Raw genomic sequence first — 9,499 nt, forward strand, 5'->3', positions numbered from 1 at the left:
ATTTTTTCAAACATTTTATAAATTAAAAGTTCAATAATTTTCAAATAAAATTTGTAAAGAAAATAAATGGTTTTGGGCTGTGACACGGACATCAGAAAATAAATCAAAAGCATAATAAATAAGAAAGTAATAATAAAAACTGAATTATATAAAACCCGTGAAAGAAATTAGTGCCCCAAATTACCACAAGTAACACTGTGAATTCGTAAGAATAATGTTAGCAGGAATGTTGATAACAGGATGTTAGTAACATTCAAGCTAACATGCAGCGGAAATTAAAGAACACACAGGAATACTTTTTCACGGATTATAAATAACCCGTGAATGCCTCAAGGGCTAAAAATAACTATGTTGAAACAACAAAACAAAGTACATATTTGGATCTCTTGGAGATCTATCTTTACATATTTCCTGCTTAAGATAAACCAACCTATCTACTTTCTGTACTACGATGTTGATACAACACAGAACCCAAAACAGCCGAATAACAAAAGTTAATCGGACAAAGCAAACAACATGCTACGCTCGAATGGCCTTGCGCTTCAAATCTTGCTCTCGACGTCCCGTCGATACAAAGATAGACTTTATAGATTTGCTGCCTAAGTCTACTTCGTCAAAACAATCCTTGAAGAACCGGTGTCACGTTTGCAGCAGAAAAATGACGAGTTGGCTGTGAGTGAATGTTAAGTCGTTGATTTTGCACTTCCAAAACGTAAGGATGAATGAAGCTTTTTGCTGCATTTATAGGCCTTCATGTCGTGGTTAGTTTCTTCCACTTCCCACTTCCAGAACCTTCATATAACTGCTGCAATCCGTCTTCAAAAACTGCTAGTCAACCAGCCTTGGAATGTTGGTTACAAGATCATGGTTCCTGAAAAATAGCAACAACCTGCCCACTACTTTGAACCATGCATAACCGCCACTTATTCAAAACGTGGTCAACGAGCAAAAAACTATTATTTCACAACCAAATAATAAGAAAACGTGAAAGGAAGTTAAAGATTAAATATATACAATTAACAATGGAGAGTCAAAGTATGGAGTCAGGGCAGACTCAGGAATGTTGGTTAAAACCCAGAAATGTTGACACCACGAATGTTATCAACATTCCACCCAACATTGAAAACACGTATGTTACCAACATTGGTCCCAACATTGTCGGAGTCAACATTGACTCTAACAACCCGGAATGAATTTTGAATGACAACTGAAATCTTGCATGAAAAATAAAGTTAATCTATGAAAGTAATGAAAGTTTAAAGCTATGAAAATAAAAACTAAAGTCTGGACCCCTAAATAGGTCAATAATGAGCCCTACTTATAGTCCCAAGGAAAAACCCAGTACAAAACTCAAAAATAGCTGAGAAAAATGCAAAAACCTAAAAAACGCAGACGAAACGGCGACCAGAACGGGCGCCGTTTTCCTTCACAAAAAATGCCAAAATCGGCGACCTATTCCAGTGGGTCGCCGTTTCTGGGCTATTGCGCGCAATGTTTTTGTTTTAGCCATATCTTCCTCGTCCAAACTCCGATTTGCAATTCGTTTACGCTCACAAACTCCTCTCGAGACGAACTACAACTTCTATTTCATAATAGTTTTCAAAATTAGATCTCAAGATTCCTGTAAATTCCATCAAAGTTTGAACAAGTATCATATTTCACAAGATAAAACAATATAGGCACAAAACAATCATATAACACTCAATTTCGTATAAAATTGACATCATATGAACACTAAAAACCATATAAACATGAGTGTTATCAACTTCCCCAAACTTAAGATGTTGTTCGTCCTCGAACAACCAGAAGAACAAGACAATGAACACGAATGGGTAAGAAAATTGGATCATCGATGCCTCAGAAAAATAAATTAAAAGATCCCCTCAACTCCTCAACATATGAACAGACAATCACTAATAAACACAATCAATGGAAAAATCAACATTGACATCCAACAATTGACTCTCAAGATCAAGTGTTTCACTCAACTCACAATTGATGGAATGGACGTGTATACTCTCATCGAATTCAATGCAAGATAGATCACTTACCATAAGCTTGCCAAGCTTCTACAATCTTCATCGCTAACAGTATGCCAGGAATAAGATCAAATAGGTGTTTTAATCGAATTCAATGCAAGATAGGTCTTTTAATCGGGTTCTACAATCTCAAGATTCCTGTAAATTCCATCAAAGTTTGAGCAAGTATCATATTTCTCAAAATAAAGCAATATATGCACAAAACAATCATATAACACTCAATTTCCTATAAAATTGACATCATATGAACATTAAAAACCATAGAAACATGAGTGTTATCAACTCTCTTGTAGGCTTTGTGGACCAAGGGGATTAGCACTGCTTTCCCAAGACAAGTTTCTATGTGATTATGATCTTCAGGCTTTACCTAACTAGGTGAGCTTACTTTTCAAATGTATGATTGAGCTATTAAGCTTTAAATGTTTCAAAGAAATGCACACTGTTTATCGAATAAAATATTTGGTGCACTATGCTCTGTTTAAGGCTCGCAATTCATGGATCGATCGAGGTTCTCTTATGACCTAACACGTTATTTGAGAATTGTGTAAACCTATTAGCTGACTCGGTGAGTTGATCTTCATCGGGCACTAATGTATTTGATTGTGACGAAATACAAATTATAAGGTGCTCGATGGGATGTATTCAGTGGCGGACGCAGGATTTCTATCAAGGGGTGGCAAAAAAATTATATCAAATGAAACTAAATATATACAAATTATTCATAGAAATCCAATCTATATTTGATCGTGACGATTCGTCATAGTTTGAAACTTATGTATAATAGCATCATTAGAAATACAACTAATTACATCTTTTTCAATATAGGCTACCAAATTATCACTCATTCATTCATCACCCATCATGTTGCATAGTCGATTCTTCACAATCTTCATAGCTGAAAATACTTTTTCCACCAAAGTTGTTGCAACCGGTAGAACTAATGCTAAAGTCATAAGCTTGTAAACCAACGAATACACCAAATCTCTACCAGTTATCACTAATTTTTTGGTTAGATCCCTGAACCCTTTAATATCAAATGTGTCAATTGTAATTGGATGATATGAACGCAGATGAGTGAGCGACACAGGCACTGGAACTGAAAGACATAAGCGAGAATTAAAGGGCGGAGAGCGGATGAAATTTGGGGGAGAAAAACAATTACAATCCTATTGATTTAATAATACTAAGGATATATTTATAGATAAATAATTAATGAGGGGTAATATAGGTATTTTATATTAATAATCATGGGGTGGCAAGTGCCTTCCCTTGACTCTACGTGCATCTGCTAATGGATGTATTCCGGAGCATTGTGTCCCAAATAGACGCTTGCATGGGTTACGCCCTCAGGTCAAGAATGAAGGAGTAATGGATTCGTCAGTGGCTAAAAGGTCCAGGATCACAATGAGTAATGAAAAAGGGAGTGTGACATGTGTGCACAAATGAAAGAAATATTTTAACATGCTTAGAAGTTCTTTTACTTTAAAAACCTTCTAAGCTATGTCAAGTATGATTGGATAAATTGTCTTTACGAAAATATGAAATGTTTCAGAAAGTGTTTGCCCACTGAGTACATTAGTACTTAGCCCAAATACTTTCAAATGTTTTCAGGTTGGCTAGTCGGTGCTGACGGGGTAGAGCCAAGGCTAGGTTTCAACTCCTTATTTAGACTTTCGTTGTAGCAATAACTCTTATCTCTCTTTTGTTTTCTCAACCTAAGACTTTCATGTTAGATTTAGAATGACATCTCTGATCGAGCTTAAACACTTAACTTCTAGTTTTATGTTAATGAATATTGATTATCAGAAACATGAAACAAAACTTGTGATCTAAAGGGGCCTAGCCTAACTTGTTATCTTATTATTCCTTGTGAAACAAAACATGAAACAAAGATTTTACCTTGTGTTATTTCTATGAATTGGTTGCACCACAATTGTATTTATTCCTTCAAGAATTGGGGTGTGACGCAAAAAAAAAAAAAAATGTTACTCCGTATGATTCTGAATTTGTATCATTAAATAAATATAATTAATTAATATATTTAAGAATTAAATTGCATAGTACATTATTAAGGTTAGTTATATGATTCATAGTTCTAAAATTAAATTCGATTTTCTTTATAATAATAATAATAATAATAATAATAATAATAATAATAATAATAATAATAATAATAATAAGGTAACATCTTGGATTTTTGTCACAAGATTAGAATTATTTTTGGAGTATTATAATATTAAGATAAGTCCTTAATCCCAATACTTAAGAATAAATTGTTTTAACAAGAATAAATCTATCTATGTCTAATGAGTCGAATACGTGAGACTTAAAATAAAGAGTAGAATTTATTTTCTAAGTCGATAATAAATTCAAAGATCAATTAAGAATTCTTGCATTTCATGGCCATGATTAAGTGTACATTTTATTTGCTAAGTGATCGATTAAGTGTTAGTCTTTATTTTCATAATTTTCGCTTGTGCGTAATATTTACGTGAACGTGTGCTCATATGTATTGGGTCGAGTGGGAGACCCAATTTTTAAAAGTGAGTAGGTCAAATGTAGATTAGATTTGGAGCCCAAATTTTTAGTCAATAATTCAAAATAATAGAGCTCAACTTTCAGCCCAACAATTTAAATTAGAGTCCATTTAATTGTTTTAAACTCAAAACACAAGCTCAAGCCCTAAAAGAAACACATCATTGTCTAAGAGCTAGGTATTTTGAGAATAAAAATAAATTGTAGAAGAGTGCAAGTGAGGCTCACCTTATTGGTGGAATTTAAATCCATAAATTTTTTTTACGAAGCTCAAACTCTACAAAAAGCTCACTGTGAAAGTAGTATTTTGCTAGACATTTTTAGTTGATCAAATAGTCTCTAAAAGTTCCCAAAATTTTACTTTGAGTATTTTCAGAGTACTTTCTGCCTTATGTAAAACTTTAGTATTTTTCCAAACTCATATGAATATTTCTCAATTTTTCAAAAAAAGATTTCTTGAGATGACTTTAGTTTTGGTTGACCTTTTTCAAATAATCATAAGTCAAAACATATTTGGTTAAAAGCTTTCAAATTTTTATATGTTAAAAAAGACTTCTCTAGATTTTTGTAACTGTCGGCTTCATATGTTAAAACCTTTCATATCCGACTTCATTGTCATATGTCAAAATAGGCTTCGTTAAATTTTAATTCGAACTTTCCGATTTCAAGCCCGATTTAAGCATTACTTTTAAATCTAAATATCTCCTAAACTACACATCGTATTGGGTTGATTTCAACTGGAGAAGTGTTCCACACTCCCCCTTATTTATGGATTAACCCTTTTGGTCCTCAAAGGACTTTAGGATCATGAGATATGATTTTTTTGATACAGTCCATTTCTGAAAAATATGAATTTTCAGAATTTTTCTTATCAATAATCCATCTATAAAGAATTATAATTTGTTCGTTTAAACTCCAATGTAATCGATTCAAATTGGAGGTTAAACCTTGTAACACCTAGTTTTTAGAATGACCATTGGAGTATTCATTGGATCTCTCGGTCAGAATCAGTACCTGTTTGAAAACAATCACTTGAAGCTAAAGTGTTGTTAAATTTTTTTAAGTGTTGAACGTCTTTTTCATAGATTTAAGTGATTGAGCCAAGTTATCTATTATGCAACGTTGTGATGCATGATTATGTGCAAAAATTTAGAAGATGATGAACTTAGATTAATATAGTAAAGACTTCAAGTTAATTGAGATAAGGTGATCCTATGTGTTGGCATGAGGATTACATGATAGCTAATAATGCAAAATCAAAAGACTTGATTTTGTAAGTAAATTCGATTACTATAAAAGATCAGGAATAGGTAGACCTAGAGAACCTAGAATAAGCGACAGTAACAGTTATTCATAGCATGAATACTGAGAAATATGATTCGTATTGTAGGACTCCGTCTTCAAAGCGGTGCATCATCATCATAAGCTCAATTTTACCTCACGAGTTTGACATGTGGGTTACATTTGCAAAGTAAGTTTGGGTTAGTAAGCCCACACTTTTAAAGTTATAAGTTTATGAGTTATGTTTATGAATGCATACAAAAATATTTTGTTTGGATGTTAGATGTTTAGCAATCAGGTTATCCCAAATTAACGATCGACTCTGACCCCAACATGGAAAATTGAGGTGTGTATACAAAAGTCTAAGCATCGGCTAACTCGATCGGATCCCCTATGTAACACGGAACACAGTTAAAATGCGCGCTTTTTAGGAGGTCAGGCTCAATAGCTTAAGTTTTTTTATTTATAGCAACAGTTTTCTTAAAATATTGCTATAATTCCTGAATATGCGTGCAAATCATTAAGGAAAATCTTTAAACTAGATTTAAAGAAAAAGACATTAGCCTCAATGAATGCATTTGTACTCAACCAACGTTCATTCAAATGATTTCAGGATGATTGTGGAGAGCAGGCCGAGCGTATGGCGGTGCTACATTTTTGGAATTAGGCCTCGATCAAACCGGATTAAATTTTGTCAGGGCCCATGTCATCTTGACCAAGTCAAATTTCCGTATTTTACTTGAAAACTTCATTTTTTATTTTTGGGTATCTAGCGTGGTAGTTGAATTTCTTGCACAATCAAATTGAATAAGGGCTGGTCTTGCATGCGGCGGTTGCACTCCAGTGCGACGGGTCCGCCCCGACCCGCGCCCCAGATCCAAAATCCTTAATCTTAAATTATTACATTCGTTAACAATAATGATTACTTTTAATAAACATGAGATATACATATAAAATATTATATTTTCTAAACCCTAAATTCTATAAACTAAACCCTAAACCCTGTAAACTAAACCCTAAATGTATAACCATTACATTTGTATATAATGGTCAGGCGAATGACTGTCAGCTCTGGCACTAGAAATCTACTCTGGCGAGTGATGGTCAGCTCTGGCGAGCTTGGTCAGAGCTGAAAATATTCGTCCAGAGCAGCCCGGTCAGAGCTGAAAAATATTCAGCCAGAGCACCCTGGTCAGAGCTGAAAATACCCTTTCAGAGCTGCCTGGTCAAAGCTGAAAAATATCCGTCAGTGCAGCCCGGTCAGAGCTGGAAATACCCTTCCAGAGCTGAAAAATACACGTTCAGAGTAGCCCGGTCAGAGCTGAAAAATATCGGTCCAGAGCAGCCCGATCAGAGCTGAAAAATATTCAACCAGAGCACCTTGGTCAGAGCTGAAAATACCCCGTTCAGAGCAGTCCGGTCAGAGCTGAAAAATATCCGTCAATGCAGCCCGGTCAGAGCTGGAAATACCCTTCCAGAGCTGAAAAATACACGTTCAGAATAGCTTGGTCAGAGCTGAAAAATACCCGTTCAGAGTAGCCCGGTCAGAGCTGAAAAATATCCGTCAGAGCAGTCCGATCAGAGCTAAAAATACCCGTTCAGAGCAGCCCGGTCAGAGCTGAAAATTTCAGCTCTGTCGAGTTTGGTCAGCTATGGCGGCCTTGGTTAGCTCTGGCGGCCTTGCGGGTCAAGAGCGCGGGTTTGGAGCGGGTCGACCCGTCGCACTCCTGTGCGACTGCCGCACAGAATAATTTACGATTGAATAATTGACTTGCCTTGTACACTTAATTCCTTCAATTCTGCATCTACAATTTGACTGAAATACTCATACTCTGAGTCAAACCAGATTTTTTTTTAGCAATGAACAAATAAGTCGAGTCAATAAATTATATTAATCAACTCAATTAAGTGATAATCAAACCAACTTGTCTTAATCAAGACCCAGAGTATACTTGTCGATCCTTAGAAAAGTCGGGTTGTTACAAATAATAATAATAATAATAATATCTACTAAATAAAAATTATAATTTGTATTTTAATAAAATTATAAAAATAATATTAAGTACATAAGTAGGAATTTTGAAAACGAGGAAAAGATAATTAAAAAACACTATTTTTTTATACTCATAATTCTTATTACTTTTTTATTTTAATAAATATTTAACCAAATAAAAAAAATTAATATTCTAGAATATGATTATTTTTCGAGAATCAAATCCGTGTTATATATAGACCTTTAGGTTTTATTCTATTGATTTGGACAAATAATTAATTAGGTTTATATGAAATGTGTGGTAGAGGTTGAGGCCTATATAGCCTACGGTCTATATATGGCTGTATATTATTATAGAATATGTTAAATTGTTAATGAATCAATCATTGCATAATACAGCTAAGTTGTATTGACCGACCAATTGCCAACATATTTGTGGAATTATTGTTTTATATTCCATCTGTACCACAAAATTAAAATCATATAGCTACTATATATTTTTGTTTTCTTTTTCTATTTTTTTTTTATCAGTAAAATTAAATTTTTATTGAGATGAAAAGCAAGGCACAAGAGATGCCAATCAAAACAAGAATGAAAGATTGAAACCCTTTGAGCACCACATGGTGAAAGGGATTCTCAACTCCAAAGTTTTATAAACCTCATTCCAACTCCAAAGTCTACCCTTGATCTGTAAAACAAGTCTCTCAATATCCCAAATCTTTCCTTGAAAACGACTCTCGTTTCTTTTTTCCCAAAGCGTCCAAACCGTTCCCACCCATAACGCATTTAGCAATCTTCTTCCTTTCTTCTTTTTGGCAGCAGAGATGAAGGAAGAGTAGTGATGAAGAGTACCTCTAGGATTTGCCGTTTTGATGTGTAACCATTGGAAGATTTGGTCCCACACCGCCGCAGTTTTCGGGCAATGAAGAAACAGATGTTCCGTCGACTCCTCTCCAGCGACGCAGGCGTTGCATCCTCTCTCTTCCCAGCAAATTTGAATTTGTCGTCTTCTCAAGTTGTCACAGGTAGCCAAACGATTTCTAAGACATCTCCACGCCGTCACCTTGGCTTTGTGTGATGTTGGAGCCTCCCAAACCATAGCCATCTCAGCCGGTTGAGTTTGTTGCGCCTCTCTGGAAGCCGCCACCAAATCATAAGCCGACTTTGTTGAGAATTTACCGTTCGTAGTTGCCCTCCAAATCCATCCATCAGTTAAACCTGTAGAAGGGACAAAAGCAGCAACAAGTCTCAAAAGTTCCTCCACCTGTCCAGTCTCCCTTTCCCTCAAATCCCTCCTCCATTTTGTTTTCTTTTTCTATATTTCCTACCTAATATATAAAATAATAAATACGTCACAATTTTAAACTTTTAGAAAATACTTAAATATATTTTTTAGTATGTACATGAAAAGCTTAAATTAAGAAAATATAATTACGGAACACTGAAATGTAACATAAAATTTATGTAAAAGCATTTCACTATATTAAAATGGATTAAAATCGAATCTAAACTCTCAGTATTTGATAATATATCATTTTTGATTGGTTTAATCTGTTAATTAACTCAAAGCTCCAAACCAGGGGGCTTAGCCCACTGGTCACCAGGTCCTCGCTTAAGTGAAGTGACCCGGGTTCGATCTCTTTTGGGAGCG

The sequence above is a fragment of the Salvia miltiorrhiza genome, chromosome 1 (genome assembly GCF_028751815.1).
Source record: "Salvia miltiorrhiza cultivar Shanhuang (shh) chromosome 1, IMPLAD_Smil_shh, whole genome shotgun sequence".
Classification (NCBI taxonomy): Eukaryota; Viridiplantae; Streptophyta; class Magnoliopsida; order Lamiales; family Lamiaceae; genus Salvia; species Salvia miltiorrhiza.